The sequence below is a fragment of the Lepidochelys kempii genome, chromosome 3, assembly GCF_965140285.1.
Source record: "Lepidochelys kempii isolate rLepKem1 chromosome 3, rLepKem1.hap1, whole genome shotgun sequence".
In the NCBI taxonomy this organism is placed as follows: Eukaryota; Metazoa; Chordata; order Testudines; family Cheloniidae; genus Lepidochelys; species Lepidochelys kempii.
In genome coordinates this window covers 65,472,187-65,487,263 of record NC_136382.1, presented here as the reverse complement: position 1 = coordinate 65,487,263, position 15,077 = coordinate 65,472,187, and the positions used below count along the sequence as shown (strand labels likewise).

The 15,077-nt window shown below is 42.4% G+C and overlaps 1 protein-coding gene across 3 annotated transcripts in view; it reads left to right on the top strand.

The window, feature by feature from the left end:
• The window catches only part of UBE3D (ubiquitin protein ligase E3D), a 112,146-nt gene that overhangs the window by 38,100 nt on the left and 58,969 nt on the right, over nt 1-15,077 (top strand). Inside the window, exons 9-10 of one of the 3 annotated variants that reach the window (XR_012157979.2) lie at nt 2,452-3,363; nt 4,344-4,913. The exons of the other annotated variants lie outside the window; for them this stretch is intronic. The gene's annotated coding sequence lies outside the window, so the exon portion shown is untranslated. Of the gene's footprint in view, nt 1-2,451; nt 3,364-4,343; nt 4,914-15,077 lie in introns of those variants that run through there. 3 annotated transcript variants of the gene reach the window in all.

Below are 15,077 nucleotides of genomic sequence, written 5' to 3'. Positions count from 1 at the left end.
CATACCTGGCCTCAGGAGAAGCCGTGATGAACCACAAAGTCAAGGTGAAGGCCACAGAATCTGCAGATCCTGTGAAGTTGCAGGCCTGGATTCTCCTAGCTCTTCCCCGGACCAAGAGGAGAATCATGGATGTCAAGAATAAAAGAAGCAAAGACCTGATAGAGACTGGGATTGAAAGCCATTAGATCTTGTTTACTATTTTTTGGACTTTTTGGGTAACCTCTAGGAAGGGGAATGGACTGAGCAGTGGAACGGTTGGAGGGCTAGGCCATGGACAGCAGACTGTTGTAGCACCAGAACCAACTAATGGGGGTGCTAGACTCAGAACCCTTGCAATGCTGAACCTGGATGCTAGGAGGCCCTCTGGTGGTGAGAGGTGTGATTATAGCACATAAGCCCTCAGGGATGGAATTGAATTTTTAGTTTGCTCCTTTTGATTTGTAACCTCATAGCTCTTCCTATTAAAGTTTAGAAGCCAAAATTATTGCTCTGGTCCAGAGGTGCTGAAACAGTTTTTATAAGCAGGGGTTCTGAGAGCCATTGAACCAAATTGTAAACCCTGTATGTAATGGAAACCACTTCAAGCCGGAGGGGTGGCTGCACCCCCAGGACCCCTAGTTCCAGCACCTAGGCTCTGGTCTAGCTTCTCTCAAGGAGCTTGTTTCTTTGCTGGTTTAGAATGTTTGTCCTTTCTCTTTAATTGTATGACATGGGTACATTGAAAAGTAGTGTGGCAACAGAAAACTTAATATTTTCCTTCTAATTATTTGTAGTGTCGTTAGTCAGGGATGAGGTCTCCTTGTATTGGTACTGTACAAACACATCGGAAGACATAGCTCCTACCCTGAAGAGCTTTGTCAAATTTGTATTATTATTTAATACTCTGGATTTGAATTTAGGGTTTCAAATAATTAATTTGCTAATCCAGGCCAAGAATTTACCGATCTTCTAGAAAAGTATTTGTTCCAAGACACAGTTAGATGCTCAAATACCAGTGGGTATTGTAATACTTTTATTCTGTCTTTTTCAGCAAATTCATCTCATTGTGCATTTTTTTTTGTAGACAATACTGTCTAGTATCGAAATCCCATGTTATATTTTTCAGGGAATATTCTTCCATCATTAATGGCGGTTAGGCAAGGAAATCTCTTGTGTATCAATGAGAGAATAAATCCCTGTAAGTTAATAGTAGAACAGTTGCCAAAAATTAAATTCATTTTAATTTTCATTGCATGTACTTTGCTAATGAAAATTGACCAGAATAATAGTATATTTTATCTCTAATGATTAGTAGGGAGGAAGGTAAAACATTTGTTAACTAATTCATTATGTGAAAGGATTCACTAAAAGCCTCCTTTGTCTAAAGAAGAAGAAGATGAGTAAGAGAGAAGGAAGATCTTGTTAAGATACTGGACTGGGATGCAGTTCATTTCTCTGGCCAAATCACTTAATCTTTGTGTCTCAGTCCTCCATCTGTAAAATGAGCATAGAGACTTCCTTTCTGTTTTATCTATTCAGATTGTGAGCTCTTCTGAGCACAGACTATCTTTACTGGGGCCTTTATGAGCTACTTTTACACAGATAGTAAGTCTGTTGAAATTACTTACACAGAAAAGATGTGCCATCATTTCTTCCTACCACCTACGAAAAGAGTATTAAAAAATGCTCTTGAGTCTTCTTGGAGAAGCATGTTTTGTACCTTCATTCTGATCCTTTCTTATTCAGGTATTTATTGATGAAGGGTATGGAATAATAGAATATCAGGGTTGGAAGGGACCTCAGGAGGTCATCTAGTCCAACACCCTGCTCAAAGCAGGACCCATTCCCCAATTTTTGCCCCAGATCCCTAAGTGGCCCCCTCAAGGATTGAACTCACGATCTTGGGTTTAACAGGCCAGTGCTCAAACCACTGAGCTATCCTTTCCCCCAGGTATGTTATTATGTGGATGTTCTTCACCTTCCTCTCAGCAAGGCTCTTTCTCATAAATATTTGCTGTGAAAATGGAAGAGGTTTTCCTGTGGAGTAATAGGTTGTTGGCAAATAACATCTTATGCAAACTGCCTAGCTGCTGAGAGTAATAATGTTAAACAGTGTTGAAGTTAAAGGGTTATCAAAAATACATGAAGAAAACTGAAAAAATGAAGTTAGCGATGTCAGTTTGACCACGAGCTGGTTTTAGAAAATGGTTTTTGAATGAATGGGTACAGTTAGAGAAAATTACAACTTTCTCTTTACAGATGTGTGCTGGAAAAAGTTTCATGGTCAAAAAGTTGTTGATATTTTTACTTTCTATTTCTAGCATATATTTAAAATACCTTTGAATTGTTTACTGCTCTGGCATTGATACTGTATCCCCTTTTTTATTGTGTTCTTTTAGCATTATTGTCTGTTTCTCTCAAGATTCTAACCGTGACTTCTAGAAATTGTACTAATGCATGTGGTTTTATTAGCTTCAGAGGAGCACCATGAGCTAGAAGACTGAGGCCTGGTCTACACTACGAGTTTGTCTGATTTAGCAGCGTTAAATTGAATTAACCCTGCACCCATCCACACAACGAAGCCATTTCTTTCGACATAAAGGGCTCTTAAAACCAGATTTCTGTACTCATCCCCAATGAGGGGATTCGCGCTGAAATCGACATCGCTGTTTTGAATTAGGGTTAGTGGGAACGCAATTTGAAGGTATTGGCCCTTGGGAGCTATCCCACAGTGCACCATTGTGACCGCTCTGGACAGCACTCTGAACTTGGATGCACTGGCCAGGTGTACAGGAAAAGCCCCAGGAACTTTTGAATCTCATTTCCTGTTTAGCCAGGCAAGCTCATCAGCACAGGTGACCATGCAGTCCCAGAATTGAAAAAGAGCTCCAGCATGGACCGAATGGGAGGTACTGGATCTGATCGCTGTATGGGGAGAGGAATCCGTGCTATCAGAACTATGTTCCAAAAGGTGAAATGCCAAAACATTTCAAAAAAATCTCTGAGGCCATGAGGGACAGAGGCTACATCAGGGACGCAACACAGTGCCACGTGACACTTAAGGAGCTCAGACAAGCATACCAGAAAACCAAAGAATCAAACAGACGCTTCCGGGACAGAGCCCCAGACATGCCGCTTCTATGCTGAGCTACATGCAATTTGGGGGGGGGGGGCCGCCACCACCACCACTCCATCCCTGTCCGTGGACTCCGATGATGGGGTACTCTCCGCCATGCCTGAGGATTTTGCGGATGAGGAAGATGAGGAGGAGGATGAGCTTGAGGAGAGCACACAGCACACCATTCTCCCCGACAGCCCGGATCTTTTTCTCACCCTGACTGAAATATCCTCCCAACCCCAAAGAAGCCGGAGAAGGGACCTCTGGTGAGTGTACCTTTTTAAATATAATACACGTTATAAAAGCAAGCATTTTTTAATGATTAAGTAGCCCTGAGGACTTGAGTGGCATTTGTGGCCAGTACAGCTACTGGAAAAGTCTGTTAACGTGTCTGGGGATAGAGCGGAAAGCCTCCAGGGACATCTCCATGAAGCTCTCCTGGAGGTACTCTAAAAGCCTTTGCAGAAGGTTTCTGGGGAGAGCAGCCTTATTCCGTTCTCCATGGTAAGACACTTTACCATGCCATGCTAGTAGCAATAATCTGGTATCATTGCATGGCAAAGCCTGGCAGCGTGTGGTCCCGGTGTTTGCTGGCATTCAAGCAACATCTGTTCTTTATCTCTCTGTGTTATCCTCAGGAGAGTGATATCGTTCATGGTAACCTGGTGGAAATAGGGGAATTTGATTAAGCAGACATTGAGAGGTGGCCGTTCCTACTGGGCTGTTTGCCTGTGGCTGAAAAGAAATCCTCCCCACAGTTAGCCACACGGTGGGAGGGGGAGGAGGGCATTGACGCTGAGTTTGCATTTGGCTAGCAAGGATCTTCCCTGATACCAGCCACACGGTGGGGGAAGGGGTAAAGTGATCATCCCAGAGAATTGGGTGGGTGGGGTGTTAGTTTGGTTTCTGCTGCTGCACGTTAACAGGAAAACTGCAGCACTAAATGGCCAACTCAACATGCTTTGCTTGGTATGGGAGGGGAGGGTGCTACTGTTATGAAGGTTGCAGAAGCCGAAAGACTATGGCTTGCCATGGCCGCCTGCAAGCTGAATTCTGTTGCCCGGCACTGTGTGTGTGATCTCGAACACCAAAGCCGCAGGCACTCAATATAAGATGCAAAATGTGACCTTGTACCAAAATCACATGTGCTATGTAATGTGAATAGTGTTGTTCACCATAAAAGAGTGTAGCCATTGTTCTGTAAAATGTATCTTTTTAAATACTTCACTCCCTTTTTTTCTTCCAGTAGCTGCAAATGTTTCAAGCCTCCCTCCTCCATCCCAAAGGCTATCTCAGATAAGGCGGCGAAGAAAACGCACGCGCGATGAATTGTTCTCTGAGCTCATGCAGTCATCCGGCACTGACAGAGATCAGCAGACTGTGTGGAGGGACACAATAGCAGAGTACAGGAAAGTGGCCAATGAACGTGAGGAAAGGTGGTGGCAGGAAGATCAAAGGAGGCATGAGGAAGTGCTAGGGCTATTGCGGGATCAAACGGACATGCTCCGGTGTCTGTTGAAGATTCATGAACGGCAGCAGGATCACAGACTGCCGCTGCAGCCCCTGCTTAACCGCCCTCCCTCCTCCCCAAGTTCCATAGACTCCTCACCGAGATGCCCAAGAACACGGCGCGGGGAGGCTCCAGGCACCCAACCACTCCACCCCAGTGGACAGCCCAAGCAACATAAGGCTGGCATTCAAGAAGTTTTAAAGTGGCCTTTTCCTACCCTCCTCCCATATCCCACCTGGGCTACCTTGTGAGTTATCTCCCTATTTTTATAATCAATTAATAAAGAATACATTTTTTAAACGATAATGACTTTATTTCCTTTGCAAGCAAGCTGTGATCAAAGGGGGGAGGGCGCGTGGCTTACGTGGAATTTAGAGGCAACCATGGGGGCGGGTTTTCATCAAGGAGAAACAAACAGAAGTGTCACACAGCACCCTGGCCAGTCGTGAAACTGGTTTTCAATGCTAATTTGATATGGAGCGCTTCCTGCTGTGCTCTTCTAACCGCCCTGGTGTCTGGCTGTGCGTATTCAGCGGCGAGGTGATTTGCATCAACCTCCCACCCCACCATAAACGTCTCCCCCTTACTCTCACAGAGATTGTGGAGCACATAGCAAGCAGCAATAACAATGGGAATATTGGTTTCGCTGAGGTGGGGCTATAGACGGAACGCAGTAAACTGCGCCAGCAACCCTTTAAACATCCAAATGCACACTCTACCACCATTCTGCACTTGCTCAGCCTATAGTTGAATAGCTCCTTACTACTTCCAGGGTGCCTCTCTATGGCTTCATGAGCCAGGATGTTAATGGGTAGGCTGGGTCCCCAAGGATAACTATTGGCATTTCAACATTCCCAACAGTTATTTTCTGGTCTGGGAAGTAAATCCCTTCCTGCAGCCGTTTAAACAGACTAGAGTTCCTGAAGACTCGAGCGTCATGAACCTTTCCCGGCCATCCCACGTTGATGTTGGTGAAACATCCCTTGTGATCCACCAGTGCTTGCAGCACCATTGAAAAGTACCCCTTGCGGTTTATGTACTGGCTGCTCTAGTAGTCTGGTCACAAGATAGGGATATGCGTTCCGTCTATAGCCCCACCACAGTTAGGGAATCCCATTGCAGCAGAGCCGTCTAGTATGACCTACACATTTCCCAGAGTCACTACCTTTGATAGCAGCAGCTCAGTGATTGCGTTGGCTACTTGCATCACAGCAACTCCCACAGTAGATTTGCCCATTCCAAATTGATTCCCGACTGACTGGTAGCTGTCTGGCGTTGCACGCTTCCACAGGGCTATTGCCACTCGCTTGTGAACTGTGCGGGCTGCTCTCGGTATTCTTGTGCTTCAGGGCAGGGGAAAGCAAGTCACAAAGTTCCATGAAAGTGCCCTTACGCATGCAAAAGTTTCGCAGCCACTGGGAATCATCCCAAACCCGCAACACTATGCGGTCCCACCAGTCTGTGCTTGTTTCCCGAGCCCAGAATCAGCTTTCCACGGCATGAGCCTGCCCCAGTAACACCATGATCTCCAAATTGCTGGGGACTGCGCTTTCAGAGAAATCTGTGTTCATTTCCTCATCACCACGCTGCCGTCGCCTCCTCGCCTGGTTTTTCAGGTGCTGGTTCTGCATAAGCTGCACGATAATGCGCGAGGTGTTTACAATGGTCATAACTGCTGGGGTGAGCTGAACGGGCTCCATGTTTGCTGTGCTATGGCGTCTGCTCAGGCAATCCAGGGAAAAGGGCGCAAAATGATTGTCGTCTGTTGCTTTCGTCTGTTGCAAGGGTTGACTGACGACATTTACCCATAACCATCCATGACAAATTTTTGGCCCCATCAGGCATTGGGAGCTCAGCCCAGAATTCTAGTGGACAGCAGGGACTGTGGGAACTGTGGGATAGCTACCCACAGTGCACCGCTCAGAATGTCGATGCTTGCCACGGTACTGTGGACTCTCACTGCCGAATTAATGTGGTTCGTGTGGACGCATGCATTCATGCATGCATTCAATCTGTTCCCAAAAATCGACTTCCGTAAAATTGGAGTACTTTCGTAGTGTAGACATGGCCTGAGTTTGTGGCTGAAAGCCAGGAACTCCTGAATTCCAGTAGTATCACTACAATGTTGTTATTACATCAAGATGCATGTGCTGTAATTTCAAATTTGTATTGTGACTGCTGGGTTACAGGATGTTGATTTCTTTCTTTTATTTATTCTGAGAAGGCTACTTCCATCTGGATATCTTGATAATGAGAAAACAGAAATTTGCTCCGTTTTCTCACTTTACTTCCAATTAGTCTTCATCAACTGGGGTATAGTTATTTGTGAAACAGTTTTCTTATTTATTCTAATAGCTTTCAGAAATCACTGTACAGTAATTCACCTCTTTGAAGGTTCTAAAGTGAGTTCTAATTCAGTCTGAGTCCTGTTATTTAAATTCTATAATATTGCACAAGTTTTTCCTTTTGAGCACCAGGAGTAGAATGTCTGTCTGCATTCCTTCAGTAGCTCTACTTGCAGAAAATGAGGTAAACTGACAAATGACTGACTTATTGAGCAAGGATCTTCATTCTTTTTTATTTTTGGAACCATGCATTAGTTACAGTATGTATTTCCACCCCTGAAATCAGGATAATTATCTTTTTACTGACTTCCTTGTAAAGTGCTATGAGATCTGCAGATGAAAAGTGCTGTAGAAAAGCTTATGTATTATGATTTTGTTGCTTTGATTTCTTTCTGTCAAATTTTAACTAGGTTCAGTAATGTTAGTATCACAAATTAAAGGGAAGAAGATTGTTGGGACAAAATCTTGAGGACCATTTGTAGAGAGTGGCATTTCCATGTCCACTGTGTCAGGTCTGGGCTTGTTTATACTTCCGGCTAAATTGGCACTGCTGTGATTGATGCAGTGGTGTCGATTTAGCAGGTCTGGTGAAGACCAGCTAAATTGATGGCTGAGCTCTCTCCTATCAACATTTGTACGTCACCTCCCCAAGAGGCGGAAAATAAGTTGGCAGGAGAGTATCTCCTGTCCACATAGCATGGTGCAGACAACGCTGTAACTCGACCTAAGTTACGTCGACTTCAGTTACATAACTGAAGTAGCGTACCTTAGGTTGACTTACAGCATTAGTGTCGACCAGCCCTTGGAGAGGGGGCGTGGTCTGGTTGATTGCTAGGCTAGGAGCTAGGAACTCATATTGTAATGCCAGCTTTGGTACTGTTTTGCTGTGTGGCATTAGGATAGTCACTTAGAGTAAGATTGTCAAAGGCAGCGAAGCCTGTTTTCAAAAGTGACCTAAGCATTTAAACTCATTGAAAGTCAATGGGACTTAGACTCCTAAGTTTCTAGGTCACTTTTGAAAACAGGACTTAGATTCCTAAGTCACTTAGGTGGTGTTGAAAATTTTACCTTCTGTATGCCTATATCCAAATCTGTATATTAGGGGGTGTTCATACAGTACATTATTACTCATCTCACTAGATACTGTGACTAACTGTTTGGCCTGGGCTTTGAAAATATAAAAGACAATATACATTTTAATTATTATTCTAAAAATAATGTTGTGACTGCTACCTTGGTGAATCATTTATTGTATGCTAATCTTACTAGAAAAAAGATATGCTATCAAGATTTCCTATCAAAGCAAGATTTTATCTCACTATATATGGCAGAACAAAAATGCAATTCATTCTTCTTTATAATATCCCTTATCGTTCTTCCTTACTAATACATATAGTTTAGAGATTATTATATTCTAAATGAAACATCTTAATTTAAGTAAGCACAGTTTGATCGCCTCTCATGTCACTAAGTTTAGTACTATGGCTTTTTTTATCATTAGTGTCAGAATTTGGGATAGGAGAAGTGTAAAGTAGGATGGAAAATATAGTGAAGAAAAAACTACATAACCATTGGTCACTGCTAGGATGTTAATTTAAAATCTGTTGTCTAAAGCACCTGCAACATCAGTAGTTAAGTCTACAATCATACTAAAAACTTAGAGTGAAAAATGGACTTTGGATCCTAAACCCTAAATTGATACTGGCTATGCTAGTCAGTTTCCTTAGTGACTATTTTGGAGAAATTTTTGTTTGCTGGTCTTCCAGCAATCTGCCCATGTGACATCTGTATATAGATATTTATTCCACATTATTAACAAAACTGCTTTTTGAGGGCCCAAGTGATTTAAATGTGACAATGATGTTATTACGTCAAGGGTACTTTTATAATTGTAATTTATATAGTTGTGAGCCAAGAGATAGTAGCTTGTAGTATACTCATAAGCTTACAGTTTGTGGGTGTTTGCAGCTAGATATATGGGCTTTGTTTCACATATGGCAACTGTAAATACATAACTCCAATAATATCATCCAAATAGCAATATCTAGATAACAGAGTTTGATAGCTGAATCATTTAACGAGTGTAGAGAATAAAATAAAACTTGCCTTTAATTATATTACATGTTCTATAAATCTGTTAGGCAGATTGCTGACTGAACTATTCAAAGCTCAACTCTTGATTTACAGAACCCCAAAATACTGCCCAGTTCTAAATTAATCAATATTTGTTATTTCTATTGTATTCAACTCCCAGAGGCTGCATAAACTAATGCTACTTGTATTGGCAAAATAATTTGTTTGCTTTTAATTTCTGTATCAATAAGGCAAAGTGGGGAATTGGGAGAATGGCAGATGCTGTACGACTTCAGTCTGATCACAGCTAATTTCAGAAGTTGTTTAGGGAATGATTCCATTCGTTCACTACATTTTGTGCGGGAATGCTGCTGTTGTATGATGATGTTTGTTTATTTGGAAAGTCACATTAATCTAGGATACAAAGTAGGCCTTGGAACTAAACATCTGAAGAACGTCTTAGAGAAGAAAATCAGGGCTTGGGATTTTGCTGGCATTTTCTATTCAAAAGGGCTATTCTGTCTGAGAACAAGTGATTTACTCAAGTTTCATTTATAGTTTAGGCCAAAATCCAGAGACCCAGTACCCACCTTAGGCACTTGGCACAGTAATGGTGGATGTCTGGGTTTGGGGGAGAATCCTAGAGGGAGGAAAGAAGGAATCAATCCTCCCAGGCTATAAAGTTGATGTGGAGCTGCTACTTGAGAGGCTATTTCAGTCAAATAGTTTCAGTACAATAACCAACAGGGAGAGGAGTGGAGAATCCTGTATAGTGGTGGATCACTGCACTCTCATCTAATCAGATTTCCTTCAGAAGGCGGATTGATGAGAGGTGTTCAGGGAAAACTCAGGGGCTGCAGGGAAAGAAGTTGGGGGAGCAGGGCAGGTTTCAGGAAGCTACAGAATTCAACTTTGGCTGAGAGCCAAGAAATCATGAGTTTCTAATTCCTAGCCTTTCACCTGAGACAGTATGAATTAAGGCTCCTGCATAGAGTAGTAGGCCGGTCAAAAATTAGTATGCAGGGATGTGTCCTGAGTCTGCACCTTGTCTTTTGTTTCATTTTGTTTGTTTTAAACAGAAATTTATTTTGTCTTATTGAATTTATACCAGTACTTAAAAGAAAACTGAAATTTCCATGTTAAGATACTGTGACAGTCTGTGCATCGGGGGAACACCCTACACCCCCATGTTCACTTTTATAAAATGATTGTGTGGTATCCAATGCAAAGGTTGTCATGTTGGGAGTCTTCGGAAGGCTCATGATGCACTGAGCATGGTTGCTATAGTGATGTTATCGGTTATAATTTCATGTATGTAGTTATGAAGCTGAAAACATGTCCTTGTGGCTTAAAATAAGCCCTGGCAAAAACTCTCCAAGAGCAGAGGGGTAGTTCACACCTCATCAGGGCAGGTATGGGACAAACCCAGCCCAGCCTCATAGGAACAAAAGATGCTGGCCTAGGCAGCAACAAAAGAATCTGTTAGACTCTCAAGTGAGTCACCCCCCCTTTATTTGGTCAGTTTGGAACTGCAATGAGGTAATGCTCACCTGATTCATTTGACCAAATCTGACTTTTTATGCTTTGACTTATAATCACTTAAAATCTATCTTTATAGTTAATAAATGTATTTGTTTTATTCTACCTGAAGCAGTGCATTTGGTTTGAAGCATGTCAGAGGCTCCTCTTGGGATAACAAGCCTGGTACATATCAATTTCTTCGTTAAATTGATGAACTCATATAAGCTTGCAGCATCCAACGGGCATAACTAGACACTACAAGATGGAGGTTCCTAGGGTTGTGTCTGGGACCGGAGGTATTGGCTAGTGTCATTCAGTTGCACAATCCAAGGAGCAGCTTACATGCCAGAGGTTGTGCGTGAACAACCCAGGAATGGGGGTTCTCACAGCAAAGCAGGGTAAGGCTGGCTCCAAGAGTCAAGGATTGGAGTGACCTAGCAGATCACCAGTCCGGATAACACCAGAGGGGAATGTCACAGATTTTATAATTTAAGAATAGCTTCATTTTACAGAAGTAAAGAGGACACTTCTGTGTCTTTTTAGTACTTTTTTTTTGGGGGGGGGGCTGTAATCAAAACCTTGAGATATGGATATGAAGATTTAAAAAATCGAGTGCATGCACTTTGCATTTCTGATTTCAACAAGCTTCACAAGGACTATTTCTTTCCTCTTTTATGCATTGAGCAATATCTTTCAGTGGTATCCGTAAAGATGGCCAAATGACCGTTATAGACTCTCTCTCTTAAGTACACTTATGAAAATAGTGTGTGTGATGATTTGGGGGAGTTGTGTATATCTAATGAATTCTGGTGGTTGATAGGAAATTGCTGCATTATGGAATGCCTCCATGTATGTGGATTCCACCACTTGCTTTCAGGTTTGCAGACCAGGGCTAGAGGTGGGATGTTAAACCTTAATGGTTGCCTCTTCAGGTGGAAACATCTTGAGGCAATGGATTGGCTGAAGCTAGGAGACTAGTTCCTCCATCTTCTTTGTAGGGAGGGAGAAGTGCAGAGTGGAAAATCCCCAGCAGCAGAACAAAGAAACCAGGTTTAGTTGATGAGACCTATAAATGCAAAGGACTCTCAGACACACAGGAAGGTTGGTCAGGAAAGAGGCATGCTTTTGTAGCAGTGGGGTGCTGTTTAATTCTGCAACCAGCCGAGGAAGATGGAAGCTAGCTGACCTGGGGGGAGAGAGAGAGACTCCATGATTCAGGGGAGAAGCCATGTGCAGAAAGGGGAACCTGGACTCCTCAGAAGACTATTCCCAAGCCCAAAGAATTCTCCAGAGTGGTGAGGTACCCGAGGCAGGGAAATGCATACAGGTGTTTTTGTCTACATCTGTGCATTTCTCATTCTATCTAAGTAAAGAGTAATTTGTTTTAGAATCCTGTGGAAGGTCCTTTTGTCTGTGTGTTTTACTTCACTATCATGTGCCCCTGATGAGGAAAACGGTAAACCCAGAAAGCCCACATGGCTGGAGGTCTGGGAGAGGGTATGTTTAAGTTATGGGAGAGCCTGAGGGGTCAGCAGTGGTCCCGGGGCAAGGGAATTGGATTGTGTGGTTGCAAGACCGAGGATCTGCCCTTTGAGAGTATGTTTAGAGACCCAATTCAGGGCCATACCTGGGATCTGTTCAGACTCAGGAGGCTTAAAGCACAAGGGGCCCAGTGAGGTGGGCTCCAAATAGAAGATCCTGGTGAGCGTCAATCCAGAGGGAGCTCTATCACAGCTGTGTGTGTAATAGTGTGATACTAGTTTAGGGTGTTTACTAAAATATACTTTATATGTGTGTGTGTGTGTGTGTGTGTGTTTGTTTTTACAGCATAAAGTAGTCCGTTGCCTGCAATGTGGGATTGATCCCAATCCATGAGGAGTTTGTTCAAATCTTCTGCTAGGAGGAGGGTAAAGATGACACAGGATGTAAAATGGGGCGGGGGGCCTGAAGGCAGAAGTAAAAGGATCTTCAGGGCTCCATCAGGAAGCTTAGGTGTTATAGAGGGGTTGAGGTACAGATAAGAACCAAACTAAACAGATGTAGAATGTTACAGGGTGGGAGGAACATACACACAAATCCACTGGACAGTAAAACTTTTAGCATTTAACTGCCCCAAAGGGGTGAACTATGTGCTTACAATTTGCATAAGCAACAGATGATCAGCTTTAGTATTATTTAAACTTTGGTTTTGTATTTTGTGTATTAAAAATGGACTACCTTGTCTGAAAATAATCTATTACTAGTCAGCTTCTGCAATGATTTATCATAATTGGCTACTATAAATCCATTTCAAATAGTTAGACGCATGAATTTCAAGTATCACTTCCCTTAGGCAGCATGAGTTCAAACTGCTAGGTAGACATCCTTCCCCCCCCCCCCCAATTCATATACAAGTGTAAAAATTTTATGACATTGCTTTAATGAGACCCACTTGGATTTAAGATTATTTATCTAAGCCCTTATTAAACACACAAAATTTTCTGTGTAGCCATGCAAAGCGCAGTTTCTCCTCAGACAAAGCAGTGTGTTTTAGGAGTTGAATGGGACTTGATGGAGGGTAGCAGAAGTCAAGGAAAAACGATATTTTTCCCACTAAGTATACTTTGCCTAAGTAAGTACTAACAACTACTGTAAAAGAATTACACTGACAGCACATCCTGAATTTTAAGGCCATTTCACTGGGTTAGAGGAATTGGTGATGGAAAATACTACTACCCATGTCAAAAGAAGGAGCTGGATACTGCTTGAGACACCAGTAGCAGGAATCGGTAGGAAGGAGCCTGCCTCAAGCCCTAGCAGAAGACTGTATTTTCCTGTGTAATTACTTCTTTCTCTTCATCCACACAACCTCCAGGGTCCCCTTTGTTTTGCATTACTTCCTGTTCTTGGCTTATGACCTCAGGTGCTCCTTTCACACACCTCTCTCCTGGGGCCTCCTTTAGCTGGGGGTGCTGCCTCAGCTTTCTTTTGCTGGATCTGTAGGGAATGGAGAATTAAAGAGGAATGTAGTTGCTGGGACACTATCCTCTTAGCTACACCTTTGAACCGCCAATGTAGGTCAGGAAATGAAGCCCTTTCCAGGCAGGGCCTGGACATAACAAATTTGATCTAAAAATAAAGTGGTGAAATTAAATCAAGTAAAATCCTAGCTTTTTAAGAAAAAGGGACTTCATAAAAATCCAATGTGCAGTTGGATGAAAAGTTCCAAACACACTTTTAAATCAGTAGATTTATTCTGTCATTGATTTTTGACATCTCTTTATTGGAAAATACTATTTATGTAATTTTTTTTCTAACCTTCCCCTCCGCCCCCCACAACCTCACCCTCACATTTCCTCCTCTCTCAATGAATTATAATGCCTAACATTATCCTCTGTAGCAGACAGATGTTAATAAATGCCTATACCGTATCAGTTCTTTTTATATATTTATTTTTGTGTACATATCTACCATTTTCACCCCCACTATCTGCTGTTTCAGAATAAGCTTTGCCTCTAACCTCTTATTCCTGTTCCTTAGTACCAAAGATTGCATGATCTGTCTCTCTTGCTAACTTTTCAACGCTAATGGATGAATTCCAGTCTGTAATCATCCAGCAGGACTGCTGAAGCATCAAGGAAATTGATATTGCAATCTCTTGAAACTGAGTTCATCACCTCTGCAAGTATGTTCAGATTTCGTTGGATAGGACATTCCACAGTAAACCTTTTCTCAAACTTCAAACTCCTTTTAGCAGGAGAAAAATCCGTAAAACTGCATCATTGCTGGAAAGCCTTAAGGGTATAAGCCACTCAAGAAAAGGCAAATTTTCTAAAGTCAATGTCAGAAACCTTATTGGGGACCTTGACAGTGTAAAATACAGTAATACATGGTATCTTCACTGTGAAAGATCCCATTCATTGAGGTTTCCATGTATGTGGCTCTGAAGGGAAATATAATGAGCATCTGCTGAAAGGGATGGTATTCATCAATATGGATTGCTCCACACAATGGGATGTGCATCCAGGTTGGCTGTGCACCACCTAACAGTGGGGTGTGGAAAAGGATACGCTGCTTAATGTTCCAGTTGATAAACCCATAAACCTTAACTTGAGTAGACATGACAGCCCATTATAATGATTTTGAAGGTTTTCTGAAGAAGTGCACCACTGGACTGGTCTGGCTTACGCAGCTAACCATTAAGCAGCACATGCATACTTTCCACAGAGTGAACCTTGCAGTGTTAATACAGGTTTTACAAAAGGCTCTGAGATCATCTTTAGTGACTTTGTCAATCAAACTAGAAAAGGAAAAACTGCAGAGTTAACCTCTCCTCTCCATCCTCTAAAATCCTTTCCTCTTTCCATAGTGCTGGTCCTCACATCACTCCTGGTACTCCTATGTGATTTATAATGTCATCAGTTGTTTCTTCATTTCTACTTGTTTCGGGGTACATTTTTTTCATTCTTTTGGACATCTTGTCTTTTTAGGCTATGCCATCATTTGTGAGGTACTCAAATACTGCTCCCAGGGGATGGCTAGAGAGACTGCA